Below are 20327 nucleotides of genomic sequence, written 5' to 3' on the forward strand. Positions count from 1 at the left end.
TTTTTTGGTTCGGTCTGCTATGAAAATCAAAATGTCAGAGACTGACCTAGCTTTCCTTAAGTGCAAAGGCTGCAGTGGAATCACAGTAGATTTCGTTTGATTAAATTTTCAAGTGAGATGGCCCTTCAGACTCTGGCAGGGCTCAGGATGGGGCATTCTAGGCTGCACTTTCTGCCTTAATGTTTATTTGATAAGGGTTTATCCAAGTATTTTGTGAAGTGTGGTTTAATCGAAGGGGTGTGGCAGGGTTTCAGAGTAGTTCATAATTGTTTTATTAGGGTATTGTCTGCAGAAAAAAAGTACTTTATAGTCCAAAACCTGGAGTCATCTCTTTTGTATATTGAGGCATTTGCAGGATTTTTTTTTAAATCTCTCCCTTGTCCATGTGGATGATGTTCAGAATGCTATGTAATATTTGGATTTGTGAAAATCCTGATGTGTTATAGTCCAAACTAACAACAAGCTTTGCTGAAATACAAACAAGGTTCTGACCCGGATCATTTATTAGGATATCAGAATGTTATGGCTTCTGAAGTTCTATTACTGACCTACTTAAAGATTTTAGCAATAACATATTTCAAAAGGACAGCCTCTAAGGCATCATGGAGCTGGAATCAAATTAAAATGAGGCCTTCAGGTGATCAGTGATGTCTGTGTTTTCTGAATAGTTCAAAAACAAAGTCTTCTCTATTTCTCCATCAGCCTTTGTGCTTGCTCTGGATAAAGACCCGCAGGTATTACAGATCCTTAATTGTTTGAAATTTTAAAAAATCTTCCAAGAAAAATTCTGATGCTGTATTACATGCATGCTAATTAACCGACCTGTGCTCAAAGAGCTGACAATTAATTATCCCCTACCCAGATGACCTGTGGCCAAGATTGTTCTTATGTAAACAGAACCTGGGCAGGAGAACCTGTGCCATAATTGCTTTAAGAAAAGAGCCAGAGTACCTTCAGCCTTAAGGTATTCAGGGATATGTATCTCTAAATGATATCCAAAGAAACCATTTTTTCCCCAGGTAATTTTGCACCACTGTATACATGATGAGGCTTGTCTGAAGCTGTTTTTCTACAAGTGGGAAGCCATTTGGGAGTCATACTGTCACCCAAGTAGCATTCCTTTATTTGTTGTAGTCGTAATTCATTTATCTTGGATCCATTATTTGTATAATACTTCACACTCAAGGATGAATCTTCCTTTGTTTATCCATTCTTTGATAAATGAAAGGGATCTGACACCCAGAGTTCTTAATGGAGCAGTTTTCCAATAACTGGAAGGACTTACTGTGAGTTTGACAATAGTATATGGTTTTGAATCCTCATTTTTAGTACACCAAGGCCAGATGATTTCCTATCAATTTTTGTCATTGTCTCATTAGAGAGAAAATTATGTGTGACAATACTGAGGCCAGTGGGATTTCTTTTAGAATCTTTCTCCCCTTGTCAATTTTCAAATTACTCTAGACAAAGTGTGCATTCTCTCCACCTTTCCTAACGCACCCCCACCCCTACACACACACACACACACACACACACACAGAGGCACTCTCACTCTCTCACATCAGGAAATGGTTCAAAATGACTGTTCGTATCTACTTTGAGAGTATCCGGGACACAATTTTGATTTCTTTCAATTCATTCAGCAGATATTTCTTCAACATCTACTATGTCAGGCTGTGAGGCTACAAAGGGGAATAAGACACCATACCTGCCCTCTCTCTTCATTTCTTCATTACAGGAGAGTGAACTTGGTGATTCTGTTTAGCGTTCCTTTGGAAGTCAGAATGCTTTTCAGTCCTTTCTGGAAAGAGGAAGAGGAAATATACTTTATGCTTCATGTTCTTTAAGCTTATTGCAACACTAACTTGTTTATAACCTAGCTTAGCTCTCGGTTTTACATATTGTCAGTAGCAAAGAGAGAAAGGAGTTTGTCTGTGTGTAGAAAACAGTAGCCTCGGGGCTTTGACCTACTCAGTGTAACCTGGCTGAGAGGCTGCATCATGGAGCCAGCAGCCCATCGGCCAGCATCATAGGTTTGAGAGGCCAGGATGCCTGCCCACATACCTGAGTAGAGAACTGGGCTCCTAATTGTATAGTGGCGCTTATTTATAAAAGTACGACAATTAAAAAGCAATAAAACAAACTGTGTAACTATGGCTGACTGCTTAACAAGGTGGTAGTAAGAGGAGAGAGGATTCCAAGAGCATGCCCGTTAAGATTTCCATTCATTTTTTTTAAAGGGCACATTGTGGAGGAAATGTAATTTCGTGTATATCTGTCTCCTCTGAAGAATTAACAAGTCAATTAAATCAGTCATTGCCTGGTGAGATGTGTTAGCTTTTTATTCACTGTTCCTTTTGACAGTCTTCTTCATTGACATGCCCACTCTGTCAGGCTGCCCTTTCATTTTAATGGAGTTGGGAATTAAAATGGCCTTGATGTCTGGAAATAAAATGTCCTTTGTAGACCTAGCTGGGGGAGGCTTTCCTTAGTCCCTGGGACCCCCCCTTAAGTCCTGTGCTCCTTCCCCAGTCATATCTAGACTTTCCCACAGCCATTTAGTGATTCTCACAGCTGCTCCCTTTGGGGGTCACAGCCATAGCTTCCACAGGCCTTTCTCAGATTAACCTGGAATGCTCTGGTGGTCTCCCTGGAGCGTCAAGGTCCCCCTGATGCAGAGGGGGCTTCTGAAGAGGCTTCTGCCAGCATTTCAAAGTCCATACCACTTCTCCCTCTTGCCCCTGAGTCTGTGACTACCATTCAAGACCCTCTTGGGACTCCTCATTGGGCCTCTCTCTCTGTTCTTCTGCTCCAGCCAGATGTATTTATTTATTTATTTATTTGTTTGTTTATTTATTTATTTATTTATCCAGCCAGATTTAATCGGCTCATCCCTCTTGTGCATTTTACCAACTTGTGCCCTACTCTGTGCCTATACACACGCCAGCCCCCTGATCTGGCATGCTAGAATACACAAGTTGCAGGACCAGATAGTCTTGGTTCAGGTCTCTATCTCCTGCCCTTGTGTTGGCCTTTGACAATTAGTTAACTTCTCTCTGCTTCATTTTTCTCCTCAGTAAAATGGAAGCAAAAATAACAGATACTTCACAGAAGTAAATGGGGTATTTAAGAATTAAAGCACTTAGAATAAATAATACCTAGCACATCATAAACATTCAATAAATGTTAAAATAATATGAATGTATTCCAAGACTCCCCTCACTTCTCAACCCACTTAAAATCAGGGTCAGGCCCCTTTTCTTTCTAGTATTGACATTATTTGTGGATTATTCTATGAGTAGTCAACACTTGCTACACCCCTAGAGAAGGGGAACTGTGTGAATATGCCAGAAATTGTTGCTTACTTTGAGCCATTTCTTTTCTAGATTTGTTACCATTATTTCCTTTTCTACTTCAGCTATTATTAGAATATTCCTACCTTCCCTAAGTAAATACCTGGGGCAGCACAGGAGATGTCCTGGCAATGTCCTCAGTGGCAGGAAGTCCTCTTGGCCTTTCAGATTTGCTACAAAGTTTGGAGCAGATAGTTCCAAGCTACTTCAGAGGAAAGAAAGGTGTGCTTTTTATTGATGTATAGAGCTAGTGTAGGGGCTCTCCCAACCATCTGAAACCTCTCACTGGCATTCCTTGGCCCTGGTGTCCAAACGAACACAGGGCCCTATGAACACAGGTATATTCCAAACATATTCAACATCTTGATCTTTCCAGTGCAGTTTGTCTTTCTTACATTTATCAATTCTTGCTACTCCAGAGAGGGGAACTTTTGAATGCTTGTTAACTCTTTCAGGTAACAAGAATTCCATTGACAAACTGGTCTGGGAAGCTGAGTAAGCCCTTTGCCTGTCCTGGAAGGGCTGCTGTGCACTGTGAAATGTCCAATGTTGCTATCAAGAAACATCAGTTGGGAGAATTGGATGTGGCATTTTTCAGATATATCATAGTGGGCTAAGTTATGGTGATGAAGGACAATATTTCTGTCCAATGTAGAAATGCTGGTTAGTGTCAGGTTAGCCCTGGAGCAGAGAAAGATCAAATGCACATGGGGATGGGAAACACCATTGACTGAGTACAGGGCAGCACTTACTGATCCCTGTTAATGTGGTCAGTGTAGCTCAAAGACCCTACAAGAAAGATCCTACAAAGATCCTACAAGAAAAGCTTAAGAGAAACCTAAAAAAAAAAAAAAAAAGGAAAAAGAAACCTCAAGGTGTTAGTTTTAAGTTCTTTGCGGAGCTGATTTGAAGAAGTGGAAAACTGAAGTTAACCAAGTTACCTGAACCAGCAGAGCAGTACTGCTGGAGTGCAAGCATGCTTCCCTTTGAGCTCTGAAACAGTAGGAAGCACCCAGGGCCAAGCAGGCACTCTGGGGAGAATTACTCACATTCCTGTCACTCACGTGTCTGACTGTGTGTGCGCTTGCTCAGGTCGTGGTCACTGCTGCTACAGTAGCTTAAAGTCCTAATGAGAAATAAAACCCCAAATCAACATCTACTCCAAGTAGAAGGAGCCTGTTCCTGGGTTTGTGATGAAGATACATAACAAGCGGGATTTTTGCTTGTTTGTTTTGTGTGTTGTTTTTTTGTCATTGTTAAAATGCTTGAACAATTTTAGAATAACAGAAACTGTCACATTGACTGGGGGCCCACTCTCTGTCAAATGTTATGCTTGGTAATTTATATGTAGGGCAACCACATCATTATTTGTGCAAACTGGACACTTTGGAGAGTGAAAGTTAATAATTATACTGGGACTGCCACAGGTGAAGGAGGCCATATGACCATTGTGTTTATTATCTTCACTCTTTCCAATAACCCTGCAAGTTTATGTTATTATCCACACTTTACAGATGAAAAAAAATGAGTTGAGAAAGTGATTTGCTAAAAGTCAGGATGCTAGTAACTACCATAAATCTTTCCCCCAATCCACTTGATAATCACATTTTTAAAAATTATCCATAGGATGATCAAAAGGATCAAGAACATTGAAGATCTTAGTACTTTGTAGATAGTTGCATTCTTCTTGGCCGGTGACACTGCCGACCTTTAGCCCACTTCCTCCCTGTGCACCCCTGAGGCTTGGGTGTGTGTGAGTGTTTCTCTCTCTCTCTCTCCTCCCACCTTCTATTAAAAGTCCTGTTGAAAGGTAAAGACCCTGGACTAAAATCATTATATGTTCATTTGAATCTGATCTGAAACCTCACAAAATATACCTACTTGATGACATCTGGGTATCTCAGACCTCAGAAGCTCAACTTGGGGGGGAATTAAGCCTTATCATCTTAAACCAGGAACACAAAGAGGAAGCTAGTTTATTCATAATCTTCCTCCCTCCACCCACTTCCCCCAAGAACCAGTGCTGAAGAGCACCATCTCCTTAGCACAGGCCTGTTTGAAAAACCTAAATATTGACGTCTTCACCGTTACTATTACAAATAATAAAGTTTGTTCAGTATGGTCGTTTGATTGAACATAACAACACACACATAAAAGATCATAGTAAAAAGCTACATTTGTTAGGAGTGTTTCATGTTGATTTTTTCCCTCCTTTTATAACTACATATAAATATATAATTTAAATGGATTTGATAAAAAGGTGCTAATAAGCTTTACCTCTTTTAGAATGGTCATTTACTTACTATGCTGAGGTTTCTCTGATATGTTGTATCTGTTTAGGAAACAGTGGCAAATTCCTCATCATCTTTGGCAGTGAGGACACGGAGAATATCTCCAGGACTGATGGAAATCTGTAATTCAGTTATCTCAGTTCACCTGATAGCACCAATTTGGGCCACCACAAAACCTTCTACAAGGCTGGCAGCACAAAATGATTTGATTTCAACTTCTTTGCCTACTTTTGCATGCTGCTTGGTGAAGGTGCCAACAAGAACTGAAATAGGCAGACTTGCAAACAGTGGTAGGCAAGGAGAGATGACCTGGACACTTTTTTTTTTTTAACCTGGATACTTTTACAATCTAGGAACAGCCCAGAATATTTGAAAAAGTTGCCAGCATTCAGATGTTTCAACTAAACATTCAGATGATATAACATGAAATATTCCCTTTATTTAAAAGACCTCTGTTTCGGGCAGCCCGGGTGGCTCAGCAGTTTAGCGCTGCCTTCGGCCCAGGGTGTGATCCTGGAGACCCGGGATCGAGTCCCACATCGGGCTCCCTGCATGGAGCCTGCTTCTTCCTCTGCCTGTGTCTCTGCCTCTCTCTCTCTCTCTCTCTCTCTCTCTCTGTGTGTGTGTGTGTGTCTCATGAATAAATAAATAAAATTTAAAAAAAAAAAGACCTCTGTTTCAAAACATTTTAATACCTATGACTCTTTAGTTCACTTCTGGATACAGTTCAAGGGATTGAATGGGTTATATATGTCTTGACCATCTTATTAGTAACTTCTATATTTCTAAGCTTCATGTGGTAGTCAACATGATAGGGCTTGGATGTGAGTTTGGGCTGAGAAATGACATTTTCCTGAGTTGGGACTGTTCTATGGATTGTCAGCCCCATACACAAGCCTCTTGTGCATGTTCTTTGCTGGTACTGAATCTTAAATTTATTTAGTGCCTTGTGGTTTGCCCAGCACCTTTAAAAACAATACCTCATTTGATGAATGAGATGCATTGATTATGAATAAACTACCTTCCTCTTAAATGTCCCTGGTTTGGGATGATAAGGCTTAATTCCCCCCAAATTGAGCTTCTGAGGTCTGAGATACCCAGATGGCATCAAGTAGGTATATTTTGTGAGGTTTCAAATCAGATTCAAATGAACAAATAATGATTTCAGTTCAGGGTCTTTACCTTTGAATACGACCTTAAAAAAAAAAAAGCAATATATATTGGCATCTGTTACTTAAAATACACAGAGGGAGTCTGTTTACAAAACATACATATTATGATTTTCTGGATTTACTTGTACCCTACCATTTCTTAGTCATCTTTTTTAAGCACTCAGACAGGCCTAATTTTCTACTGTGTGATACCTTCTGAGAATCAGCCCCTGTTTGCACACAATCCAGTGCAGAAGATTTAGCAAGCAACGATTCCTGGAAAGGTGAATGGCATTTGTGAGTAAGAAAGTGCACAGCTTTATCTCATCTTTTTTCTTACTAATCTCTGTCATTTGATGAATTCCTTTCATCATATTCATTTAAATATCTCTCCACTGTAGAACTGTTGGCTACACAAGTAAAAAAATGTTCTCTTCTTTGAGTTGAAAAGTATCTCTCAGGCTTGAAGGAGCAATAGAAATAGCTTTTTTCATAAGAACATCTTTACTTTTCGATACTGGGTTATATTCAAAAACTTACTATCTTAGCATCAGCTTTTCTTGGTGGTTGCTTAAATTCCTTGCCACTCAACAGTGTAAGGGAAGCAAGACAGACACTATTCAGGACTTCTTTTTGAGCACTGTACACCAGACACACTGCTTGGGGAGCTTCAGAACTGAATCAGACCTAGACCTGGATCCTTCCATCAGGGATCTCAGAGCTGACCTTCTTTCCTGGTTAGTTTCAGAATTCAGAAGTATTAATGCAAAAGAATTCAGAAATATTAATGTAGAAAAAGGTACCTAATGGTATTTCATAGACAGTATATGCCCTAAAGAATTTTATTTGGGAGAGTATGTTCCATAGATTCTGTTGAGTTTAACTTTATGGATTAATACTTCCATGGCATCAGGCGAGTGTTGGAAACCTGGTGTTTGCAGGCAAATTCCTATAAGAACACTCTTCCTAGCAGGATAGAGAAAGGAGAGAAAAGGAGATGTAAATTATTTAGCCTGAGACACTTGACTATATGTCAGTTTTGGGAGCAGCAAGTGTTTCAAATAGGCATTCTTTACATTAGAAAACTGTGAAGACAACTTCCATGTTTATCAGAATTTTGATCTGGGACTAATTTAAAGCTAGTCATTCTTCATTTTGAGTCGTCCTCTCACCCTTCAGAACATTGAGAGTAAAGAGAAGGGTGTGTGTGTGACAATTCTGTATTTCTGTAAGGTTCACGATCCTACCTCTCACCTATATGGTTACATACACTTTTCTTCTTTCTCACAGAACATACAAGCACAGGCATTTAAATATTAGTTACTCCAGCTGCTAAGCAGTGAGAGTCTTTATTCTGTCAGCATATCAGACTCTATAATGAGTCTGATTTTGGTTTAATTCCTTTCTACTGTGTAGTCATTTGATGAGCTGCAGATGGAAATTTAAGCCAAAGCCATACATTTCAGCTAATACTTTTTATGCTGCTGTAAGAATTTGTTGTCATGTCGATTTAAGGGAGTTGAAATCTTTTTCAAGAAGGCATTCAGATCTATTTTAAGAGCATTTATCAGCTCTAATTTGATATACAACTCTGACTGCCTCTGCTGTTCTTAATCAATTGCAAAGTGCAAAGTAGTTTAGCAGTGGAAGACAGCTTTGAAATTTCCAGAATTTCTCAGCTAATGCGACAAACACAACATCATGGAAATTTAATTTTATATTTGAAAATATAAAATTAAATTTCCATTAAAATTTTTTGCCTGATTTTAAGAGACAGTAGGCCGACTTCTTTGAATTTAGACTTAAACAGGTAAATATGTATTTTGGCAGCCTTGGAAAGGATAGGGTATTAGATTAACTAGGGAGAAACTTTTGTAAAATTCCATTCAAATGCTATATTTATGTAGGAAGGATCGGGCAAATCAAGAAAATTGTTTATTACATCAGAGTCAAATCAATAGCATATTTCAATTCTTTAAACACAAGATGAAGTTTTTCTTCCATTTTTTCTGTTATTTTTCTGTGTGTGACCTTGATTTGCCTCCTTTCCCCACTTCCTTATGTGAAAGGAACAAATGTGACACCTTGTCTCTGCCTGTTTAATGTGAAGGGTTTTGAAGGCCTCCACTGAAAAATGAGGTTTGTGTAAACATCATAATATGTGTCCGTTATTTCTCCTGTGCCATGAAAGCCAAACTGAAGGAGGTTGAGTTGTACATTAATGAACTTGACTGATAAGTAGAGACTGCATCTTGGGCTTTCTAAGCTTGATCAGTTTCTTGGACTAGTCTGCTTTTAAGTACTCTGAATAATCAATAGGTGTCATACTACACAGCCTATCAGGTTCTCTCTATTGTTTTTGTTTTGTTTTGTTTTGTCTTGTTTTGTTTTTACATTAAGTGACTGTGTATCTAACTCAGTGGAATTGAATGGAGTTGTCTCCAATCTGAAGTACTGGCATTCTTGATCAAGAGACAAGCATTTTCTTTCGACATCGTGTGATGTGATGCTTATAGAAGTTGCTGGCATTCTAGAAGCTTTCAGCATGTGGTCATACAGTCAAAGGATACTCTCTTAGCTTTGGGTAGACATTATGTTTCAGTTAAGCCATGTTGAAAATAAAGAAAAGGTCATAAGGATGCAAGATAGTATTTAAAAATGTGTCTGAAGCACTGGTTTGTTATACCATCCACCTGTACTCTATGCCTGCAACTAGGTAGAAAACTTGTGACAGCTTTAAAGAGTTTTACAGCTAAAAAAGTTGTTCTGAGTAGATCACCTACAACTTTAGCAAATTATAAGCAGTTAGTTTAAAATTTACAAGTTTGAACACCAATTAGAAGACAAATTTCAGTCTTTCTCTAAAAAAACAAAACTCAGCTTCTCAATTTTCAGTTTTTGAAAACCACATTTTTAGTGAATCTCCCCTAAAAATGAGGCCTTGCTATCTTGCTTTTGAATGACAACATCGTCTTAGCTCTAGTATCACTTGTACTATTTCAACATTCCAAAATTAAACTTCTACCTTTCTAATGGGTATTTTAGCTTCCTTAGGGAGTTTAGAGAGAAGTCCAGCCCTGCATTGGGCCACACTGGGTGCCTTATTTCACTTCTCTGATGGTATGTTGGTGGCCCTGAGTCCTGTTCTCATCTTTACTTCCAGAGTGAGAGTTCAGGACAACTCTTCTCTATTTTATTTGACTGAATACAGTTCCAAGAAAATAGGAAAGTAAGAGAAATTTAGTATTCCCTATTGATTTTTGTGTCCTATTTACTAACAAAACCCCAGTCCTTATCATTATGGGAAAGCTAATCCTATCTTATGCCATTTGAGATATCGATTTTGAAGGTGTTTGAGAACCTGGTCATTTTCAACTGAAAAAAAATTTAACAATGCTAAATACTTGAATTTTAAGAAAGGTCGAAATTATGACTGAGAATTTGTTTTCATTCTCTCTAAAAATTCTCTCTCTAAAATTCTGTCACATTTTAAATACCCAAAAATCTATTTCAACTTTAACTTAGATTCTTTCTTTCTCTTGTTAGCCATTTTGTTGGTCACTTCAGTGCTTATTGTCATTTTCCTAGAGGGGCAAAGGAGTTGAAATTTGAATTACTGCCTTTTGAAATTAGCCAACTATTCCACTTAAAAAAAGAAAAGAAACATAAATTAGAAATGATAGAGTGGGACTCTGATCAGTGACTTTCATTCTAAATCCTAAATCCCTCTCATTACTAATCATAGTACAGTAATATGCCTACTATTCACAGATATAACAGTGTGGTTAATACGTGGATCTTTTTCTTGCCATCTAGTAATTTGAAATGTATGTCATTTTAGGAGGCTTTTGCCATAAATACTACAATAACTTCATAATGGCTGAAAAATAAAGACTTTTAATTTATTTGCCTAACCTACAGTCTGGAGATGGGAGGTTGTAGGTGGATTCAGAAGCTCAAAGACTCAGACCATCCAATCTTTACACTTGTCACTGCATGATCACAGATGGCCACCTCAGTTCCAGACATCTTCGCTTTACTTAAGAGTCAGAAAGGGGGGCAGCCCTGGTGGCTCAGAGGTTTAGCACCGCCTTCAGCCCAGGGTGTGATCCTGGAGACCCGGGATCAAGTCCCACGTGGGGCTCCCGGCATGGAGCCTGTTTCTCCCTTGGCCTGTGTCTCTGCCTCTCTCTCTCTCTCTCTCTCTGATGAATAAATAAATAAAACTTAAAAAAAAAAAAAAAAAGAGTCAGGGACGGGGGATCCCTGGGTGGCTCAGCAATTTGGCGCCTGCCTTTGGCCCAGGGCGTGATCCTTGAGTCCCGGGATGGAGGCCTGCGTCGTCCCGGGATGGAGGCCTGCGTCGGGCTCCCGGCATGGAGCCTGCTTTTCCCTCTGCCTGTGTCTCTGTCTCTCTGTCTCTCGGTCTCTCTGTGTGTGTGTGTCTCTCTCTCTCTTTCTGTCTATCATAAATAAATAAATAAATAAATCTTTAAAAAAGAAGAGTCAGGAAGGGAGGGAGTCCAGGATAGGTCTTTCTTCTGGCAAAAAGGAGAAAATTTTGCCAAAAACCCCAGCAAACTTTCTCTTGCATTCCTGATTGGAGTTGGATGATACACTGGCAAAGTTGAATAAAATTACCACGTTGGCTTAGACAAACTATGATGCATGCCCTTGGACTGGGGCAGGTCCACTTTCTATAGGTCAAGAAACTTCAACCTGCTACTTGAACAAAATAGAGATTCTTACCAAGGAAGAAGGGTAGGCAACAATAGGAACTGCCATAAAATATAAGCCATGCAATGGTAGATGACTATTAGTAACTCCCCACCTTTTGTTACATAACCTTACATTAAGCGTAGTAATAATAGCTGATATTTATAAGCCCTTATGAAGTGTCAAGTGCTGTATTAAATGCTTTACCTGCATCATTTCCTCTAATCTTCACCATGACTCTATTTTACACATACCACATGTAAGTGACAGAGCCAGGAATCAGACCTAGAGTCTAGGGTAAACACTAAACTATGCTACCTCTCATCATTCTTTGCAAGATCAAGAGATTCATTAATAGTAGGTGAAATTGATGAAATTCCAGTAGGAGTAGAAGGATATTGACATATAGTCCCTACTAAGTTACCACAGTAATATAACATCAAAAAGCAATGGCAAAGAGTTTTGAAAGTTCTCAAATAAAAATTCTGTATCTCTCTGCCTCTAGTTTCAGAAAAAAAGGAACATTCTTTGATGTTTTTCTTATGCCCATTCAATAAGAAATTGAGTCTGTTTTTGTTTTTTTTAGGCAAATTACAAAAAAGAACATTACTAGGTCAAAAAGCTGATCCCTTCAAGATTGTACCCAATTGTCTGTCGAAAGAGAAAGAAAACAGGAATATATTAGGTTTATTGAAATCTGTCATTATATTAAACTGAGCAAATACAGTATTAATTTGTCTGAATGCCATCCAATAGCAGTAGAAGAAATATCCTTAACTTTGTCATTACCCCCCTACCCCCAAAAATGACCAAAATGTTTTCCTGTTTTCAGAGATTTAGAAATATCAGTATTTTCCAATGAGGTTTAGATTTCGGTCTCATTGTTCAGATTCAACTATTAATCCAAAAGGGCTTTATTGACTCACTTTACTACCTCCCCATTGTACCCTTCAGGTAAGTCTTAGAATAGTCTAATAAGAGTAGCTAGCATTTATGGAAGACTACTGAGTTTCAGCCACTCTTCTAAGCCCTATCTCATTTAAACTTCATCAGATCCTACTGAGGCAAATACCATTATATAGGTGAGAAACTAATGAATGAGCAGATGAATGAATGACTTCCCTAGGGAAAGTGCATCATTAAGTGTTGGCACCTTTGTTCAAATTGGTGGCTCCAGAGTTGCTATTCTTATTGGCTGCCCAGCAGGAGCCTTTCCCACCTCCCTCCTGAGCTCATCTTCCCCAGCATGTCTGAAAGAGGCAGGTGCTCACTTCTTCTCAGCCTTCAGCACAAGCTTGCAACTGTGATTCAAGTTGCTGGGGGAATTTCTGGAACGTATTTTTCTTCCTGAATACAGTAGAAAGGCATCTTTTGCTATTCTGATTGACCCACTGCTTTCAACCTTTGGACACAGTTTGTGTAGACAGCAGAAAAAAAAATTGAGTTCGAATACCCTAAGATGACTTTTAGCTGAACAATGAGCCAAGTTCCTGCTTTTAAGGAAAGATTTTTTAGTGAAGGAGACCGACATAAATCGATAATTACAATAAAATATGACCAGTAATCAACCCCTGGAAGATGAATTGTATGTTATAAGTAAGAGTGACTGGTTTATATATAAATATTACTCATTGACCCTTGAGGCCAGATCTTCCCTACTACTTTCCTATATTGCTGATAGTTATCTCCAAAGCTGAATCTTTTCTCACCAGCCTGGTGAAGCTGTGACTTTATCTCTCTCCTCCAGGTCCCTTATTCTGCTCAGCTTCCTCATTGTAAATGCCAGATTTCATGATCAATTAGTCCCAGGCAAGAAACAGGTGTCCTTTTCAGCCCTTCTTTGTTGTTCATTGAAGACATTGTTAAAACTTGTCATGCCTCCTTTCGCAAATGACGCTTCCCACATCTGGATCTCTGTCACCATCACTTCTGCCAACGCCTGGTTTCAGGTGTTCATCACGTGGAGCATCCCATCTGGAGCACCCACAACTCCTCCTTTCTTGCCTCTCTGCTGCCAACCACCTTTCCAGGACAGTCTGGTCCTTCCCACAGCTTTGAGCACTGATCTTACCTTTGCTTGTTGGTGTGTTGGCATTGAGAGTGAGATTCCCTATCCAGGGATCAGTGATGTTGATAGTTGCAAGCACACTGAATAATTAAATTGTCATTATGAACTGAGAGTGATTATCTGAATTCATTTTATAGACCATCTATATCCAAACCATTTGTTTTTTGTGATCTTAGGAGTTCTATGGAATGAAAAAATGGACCCGGTACCTGACTGACAGTCTGTAATCAGGGTCATGGGCCAGGAGTGGAGTGAGAGTATTGTCATGCTAGAATATATTATTCTGTACACTTTTAAGCTAGTGAGATATGAAGAGCCTGGACTTGATATGCATGATGCAGAAATTAGGAAAGGTTGCCTAGACTTAAGGAAAAGACCAAAAGTTGGATATAATTATCTGGTAAAGGTTGCTCAGGCAGAGGATCTAACTCGTCATGAAGTGTACACACTTTAGTAAGGGAAGGCCCACTCATCAATTCTCAAGTGTCCCTTATCCACAAAATAACAGCCATCAAACTGGTGCAATGAGCTCATTAAATATCATATTGTTCTGCCAGACAAGGCTGTTGTTTTAGGGAGTGACTAAGAGACTGTCACTTCTTGGGCCAGGAGAATGAAAATGCTCTTTGGGAAAAGGATAGAGATAAATTGTTGATACTGTCCCTCGGACATCCCTCCCCATTTCAGTCTGCATCTTACTGGGCTGTTGTAGATTGAAAGAGGACTGCACGCTGATTTATTCAGCTCAGTGTTTTCATAAACTTTCTGCTATTGACCTATAGAAGGGAAAAAAGGTTAGAATGTTCTTTGCAGGCAGTGTTAAATTAATGTCAAAGACCTATCCATGCCCAGTGGTGCTGGGGCTGGCAGAGTCATGTAAGCTCAGCACTTGAGTGCAAGTGTTTGTCTCCTCCATTTTAACCAAGAAATGGTTGGAAAGTGAACCAACTCTGGAAGAGTCAGGCAGAAGTGTCATCCCATTTGGGTTATTTGCTTTTTATTTTTCCTTGCTGAAAACAGAAGTGAATCACACTCTTCACTGAGCCATGCCACAGAGGGAAATTATGCAACACTGGTCACATGGCACAAAGAAAAAAGGCCCATTATGCAAACCTAGCTTTTTATTGTGTTCTGGCCTAAGGAGAATTTAAATACCCACACTGGGAAGCAACACAGGGCTGTGGTTCTTAAATGTGAAGCCTCTACATGGAGGAGCCATGATTGACTTTTTGTCTCTTCTTTATTCTTCTGCCTTTTTGACCGCAGAATTCACTAATTTTTTATTATAATATAAAACGGGAAAAGAATGTATTTAAGCTTGTTTTATTTCCTTTTCCCATATGATTTGGGATGTTTATAAACATATGATTTGCCTTGACCACTTTCTTACTACGTGATAGTAATAAGAGTAAGAAATTACTTACTGGAAATTACTTAATCTGATCCCCTAAAAAGGTATGGAAATTACCTTATCTGATCCCCTAAAAAGGTATTATCTAGCATACAGGTCTTTATAAATAAATAGTATGTATATGTATCTACCCACAGAGCCATAACAATTAAATGAGTTTATGTTTATGTTTATAAAGCGTTTAGTGTACAGCCTCACTTGCAGTCATAATAAATGGTAGCCATTACTATTATTAATTTACCTATTTCATGCTTGTCTAAATTCCTCTATGAGTGAATGCTTTTATCTCGTCCTCTCAATGCCAAGACAGAATGACCAGGACCTAAAGAGTCCTGAAGTTCTTTCTGACATCTTCTTGGCTTGGCAGTCTGATCTTTACTGCTTCATTTAGTAGACACTTTGGTAAAGAGGTATGTTTTTGGAACTTCAGGGAATGCACCATCTGAAGACTTTCAAGGTGAAATACCTTTCTTTCAAATCAGAGTTGTGTAGAGTGACTGATATCATAGCAAGGTATTCGTATATGTTACAGTTGCAGCATTTTCTGTATTACATGAATTAAACGTCAAGGATATGTTTTTTTGGACCTGAGCCAAACTCCCCTCCCAAGTATGATGAATTCAAATGTCTCCTTTAGAGTGAGGTTTTCTCTTACTGCCCCACTTCCCCTATGCTTTCCACACACTTCCATTGTTGCAACAGTAACATTGTTGCATAACGGTGCTTTTTTGGTCTGGGTACCCCCCCCCCAAAACTGGGTAAAAATCAATCATTTTGTCATTGTCAGATTCCCCAGCACATTTCAGGGCACATTAGCTGTTAATAAACTGTTAAATGTTTAACAGACTGGATAAAATGACCTGAATAAGCATGGGAGGTTTAGAGCCAAACTTAGCTAGCTCTTATCCCACTAGTAGATCAACCTCTAGCAAGCAATACCAAATGTTTTGTATTTCAGAGTCTTTTATTTCAAACAGGAACTTAACATCTACGCTTGGCTGTAAAGTCCTTTTCCTTCGGTGACCCTCACCTATTTTCTTTGAGTAAATTCAACAAGGTCATTTGCACCATTACATTCACAGAACTCTGAGGAGATGTGTCCATGAAAATGAAAATGAAGTTAGAGTGAAATAATTTTTTATTTATGTAGTGATCAGCCAACTTGAGAGAATATTTCTGTTAGATTGTTTTTGCTTTTGTCTTATTTTTAAAAGAATTTTTGTTGAAGTATAGTTGACACACAATGTCACATTGGTTTCAGGTATACAACATAGTGATTCAAGAACTCTCTACATTAAGCTGTGCTCACCATAAGAACATCTCTCATCTGTCACCACACAACATTATTACAATACCACTGACTGTATTCCCTATGCTGTGCCTTTCATCCTCATGATTTATTCATTCCGCAGCTGGGTACCTGTATCTCCCACTCCTCTTCACCCATTTTGTGCATCCTCCTCTTTTTGTTTTTGTTTTAAATCTGTTAATCCTGTCAAAGATTGTTCTCTGTAAAAAATAATAACAAATACTAATATTTACCCAAATGTCATTTAAGGTATAAGAATTTAATCTAACTTTGCTTTTAAACCTTCCAGCCACTTTTGCCAAATTAGAAGGAGATCATTCTTGGTGAAATCTACTTAGTTAATGTAATTTTTACTGATCAAGGACTTTTCTTATGTGGGAACTGCTGCTGTTTCATATTTATTTGGAGAAACTGATTGCCTTATGAGAAAAAAAAGTCTTGAACCCAAAGATTTTCTCACAATTTTATCATGAGATGGATGTACTCAAAACATCAGCCTAAATTGGACTGGAAGTCTCTGAGAGGGAATGAGCAGTCTTCTCTTTCCTTCTTGTAATTAATTAAAGGCCTCCTTGTGTGGGGCGCCATGGTAGATAGAACGCACTGTATTCGGCAGGTCCCACTCTTTCCTTCCATGAGCTTTATGGTCAAGCACCTCCTGCTTTGATGAAAAAGGAGATATAAGGAAGTTGTAGACAGAACAAAAATGCTGAATAAATAGGTGTTCTACTTGTGCCAGCCGTTGTGCCTGGATTTAGGGAGACTGACATACAGAATCATCAAGAGGAGGAAGTGATTCATCATTTTAAGTGGGAGAGAAGAGACTAGGAATAGTTCCAATAGTCTGTGACATTTGACCTTGAAGCATGCTACAGAGAAGAAGAGGGAAGGAGCAGAGGGAAGAATGTGAGCAAATGCAGGGAGGTGTGGATGTGGCCAGTTCAGGCAGTGACTGCTGGATCCCGAGGTCCCTGACAGATAGTGATAGACATAGGTCAAGTCGTGTCAGCTCATGAGGAACGTTGAAAGACCTACTGAAGGGTCCTGGCTTCATCTGGAAAGTATTGGGCAGTCTCCACTGATTTTCTAGGCAGGGAGCAACATGGTGGGATTGCAGCTCATTCTTGGAGCCTTAACTAAAAATGGAGGTGGGGAGAGTCACTTCAGAGATAACCCAGGGAAGTGCTGACAAGGATCTCAAGATGGTGGAAGAGGTGTTGGAGAAGAGAGAGCAGTTTTAAATGATTTGTTGGAGGTGGAATCACCAGGATTTGTTTTCTACCCTCGATCCAGTATGTGCTCTATTAAGCATGTACAAAACACATATGATTATATAGCTCATGCAAGCTGCTGAAAGAGAAAGAGACAGGAACAATTACTTGAGGAACAGTGTTTTGAAATTATATGTTGAATAGAAACTGTGGTCTTTAAATAGAATATTTGTGTTGAGCATAAAAAGGGATGGTAGAGTTCTCTCTCGACAATACTCGTTTGATTTACTGCACCGAGATAGCACAGAAGGGTTTTGCAGCTGCTGTGTCTAGCCTCTGAGGAATTTGTTTCATAGTTATTCCCAGGTTACAGATTGACAGGTTTTGGTTTGGTTTTGTTTTTTAATAAAATATACAATTTAGATGACCAAATGACCTTGGATCACTTGAATGTATGGAGCAGCATCTAATGAATGCCTCACAGCTCACTGGAATCCCTTGGGATGGCATTGGGGTGTCAGTTCATCTAAGTCGTCTAAGTTTGTACGTACAGAAGTCTCCTAGGAATGTGTGCTATGATTGTCACAGGAAACCAATGCACCATGAAGGGTCCTGACATTGGCACTTCTTAAGAAATGAGGTTCAAGATGATCTCTCTTAGCTGCTTTGTACTGTACTCATAGCCACACGTGGTTTGCTCCCATGTGACAGACAATTATCAATTGTTTCACTTTTCCCTCACTGTCTAGGGAGAGCAGTGAGCTTTCTGGGGCCATGTATACCCACATAAATTCTTCTAGGAGGAAATTTCTCCCAGTCCTAGGCAACTTGATGATGACATATCTTTCTATATTTTTATGCCAATTCAAACTCCATCCCATTAAGGCTAGTTGAATCAGATTCTGATTCCAATGCCTCCTTCCCTGCCCTTATATGACAGAACTTTTGGAAGTTGCATTGACTTTCATGGGCTGCCAGGGCATGGCAGTAACTATTTCAGAATGCTACAGAGAACAGTTAATAAGTAATGGCATGTGGATCATCACTTAGGAAAGTAAGGCAGACATGCACCTCTAACGTGATTATAAAAAAACTTCTGTGGTCTTGTGTGCTCTGAATTCTCTGCATAAATATTGCAAAATAATGAACTTAAAATTAATTTTTATAATTATATATCCACCACACAGTATTTCAGAAAGACAGGTCAGCATGTCAACAGATTCTAGAGAGGCTGCCTGAGAATGAGAATTATTCAGGTAGAGGAACCCTATAGCAATATAGTTGACATCAGAGATAATCATTCAAGCCAAAAGGTTTTGCAATAATAAAACTCCATTCATATAGTTACATATTTAAATATTTTTACCCCTTTCCAACTTGGGAGCTCAAAGTTATTGTGTCCCAGGATATAACTGAGTAAGGAAAATAACTGTTTCCCTCTTACTTGGTTAAAGGGAGGTTTTGTGACAAAAGTGGAATTTTTAAAAGGTCTTTGAAAGAGAAGATGGGTCAGCATGATTGGGAGGAAAAGGAATGTCAAGTAAAGAAGAGTATAGTTCAACGTGGAAGAAGCAAGGCAAAAGAGTGGCTTGATGACTGGCCATAGCAGATGGAAGGGAATTCCAGAACTGCATGTCAGAATGAAAAGGAAGCCTACTAAAAATTCATATGCACTTTTGTCAGTTTAGCTTTCTAGCTAAATACTGAGATCATTCTCCTAGCACATGAATTCCTCCTGAGTTTTCAAGTGGATATAAACTCCAAGACCACTACATGACATGCACATGATGAAATTATTCTTTAATTGTAATAGTGGTGTGCCTGTTTGCCTAAAGAGAATCTGTCTTAGGAAGTCACAATCTTACACAATTTTATAGGTTTCCTTCCCATAGAAATGTGGTTTAAAAAAATTAAAAATATAGAGGTGCCTGAGTGGTTCAGTGGGTCAAATGTCCACCTTTGGCTCAGGTCATTATCTTAGGGCCTGGGGATCAAACCCCTTGTCAGGCTCCCTGCTCGATGGGGAGCCTGCTTCTCCCTCTGCTGCTCCCTCTGTTTGTGCTCTCTCACGTTCTCTTCCCTCTCAAGTAAATAAATAAAATCTTTAAAAATAAATAAATAAAATTTTAAAATTTAAAACCTTAAAGAAATCAACTAATATTCATTGAGAACCCACTGTGTGCAAAGAAATGTGATGTACTTACCCCAAAGAGGCAGGCAAGGTGGAAATCCAGGAGATATTTAGTGAGAATGTTGATGGCAATACAGGAGCTCTTACAAATCAGTGTGTCATCTATTATAATGTAGATGATAATAGTGCTAAGATAGTATTAAGATGTTTAAAAATCTGCTCTCTAGTAAGTTTTATATTTTGGTGTTATATGGATTTGGGCACCATGTGGAAGCATTGAATATCTATTATGGTGTTTTTGCTTCTTGACTTCTAGGAAGCAAACTGGTATAGTAGGAAGGGTACAAGCTTCTAAGCCAGAAAAGCTGTATTTGGGTTCTTTTCTCTAGCATTTATTAGTGTGCTATCTTGGATAGATTAATTTAATGTTCTCAGCTGTCAAGTGGGGATAAGGGTAATCATCCCTCAGCCCCACCCAGCCTGATACTTTTTGAAGTGATTGATAGATGTTTGCTTATTAAATCAATAAATCCATATTTTTATCATTTGTGAATATATCTGATTATGGGTGTTTACTAATTCATGAATATGCAACACTGTGGCTTTTCTAAATGGCTTTCCATGTTTATTCACAAAAATTGTTTCCCAGATATCTGTCTTATAAAGTAATAATTGATCTGGAGAAC

General features: G+C 38.9%; 1 protein-coding gene across 7 annotated transcripts in view; it reads left to right on the forward strand.

Moving 5' to 3' along the window:
- The window catches only part of FRY (FRY microtubule binding protein), a 428782-nt gene that overhangs the window by 170669 nt on the left and 237786 nt on the right, over positions 1-20327 (forward strand). The gene's annotated exons all lie outside the window — the stretch shown is intronic.

This window comes from Vulpes vulpes, chromosome 9, assembly GCF_048418805.1.
Source record: "Vulpes vulpes isolate BD-2025 chromosome 9, VulVul3, whole genome shotgun sequence".
Lineage (NCBI taxonomy): Eukaryota > Metazoa > Chordata > Mammalia > Carnivora > Canidae > Vulpes > Vulpes vulpes.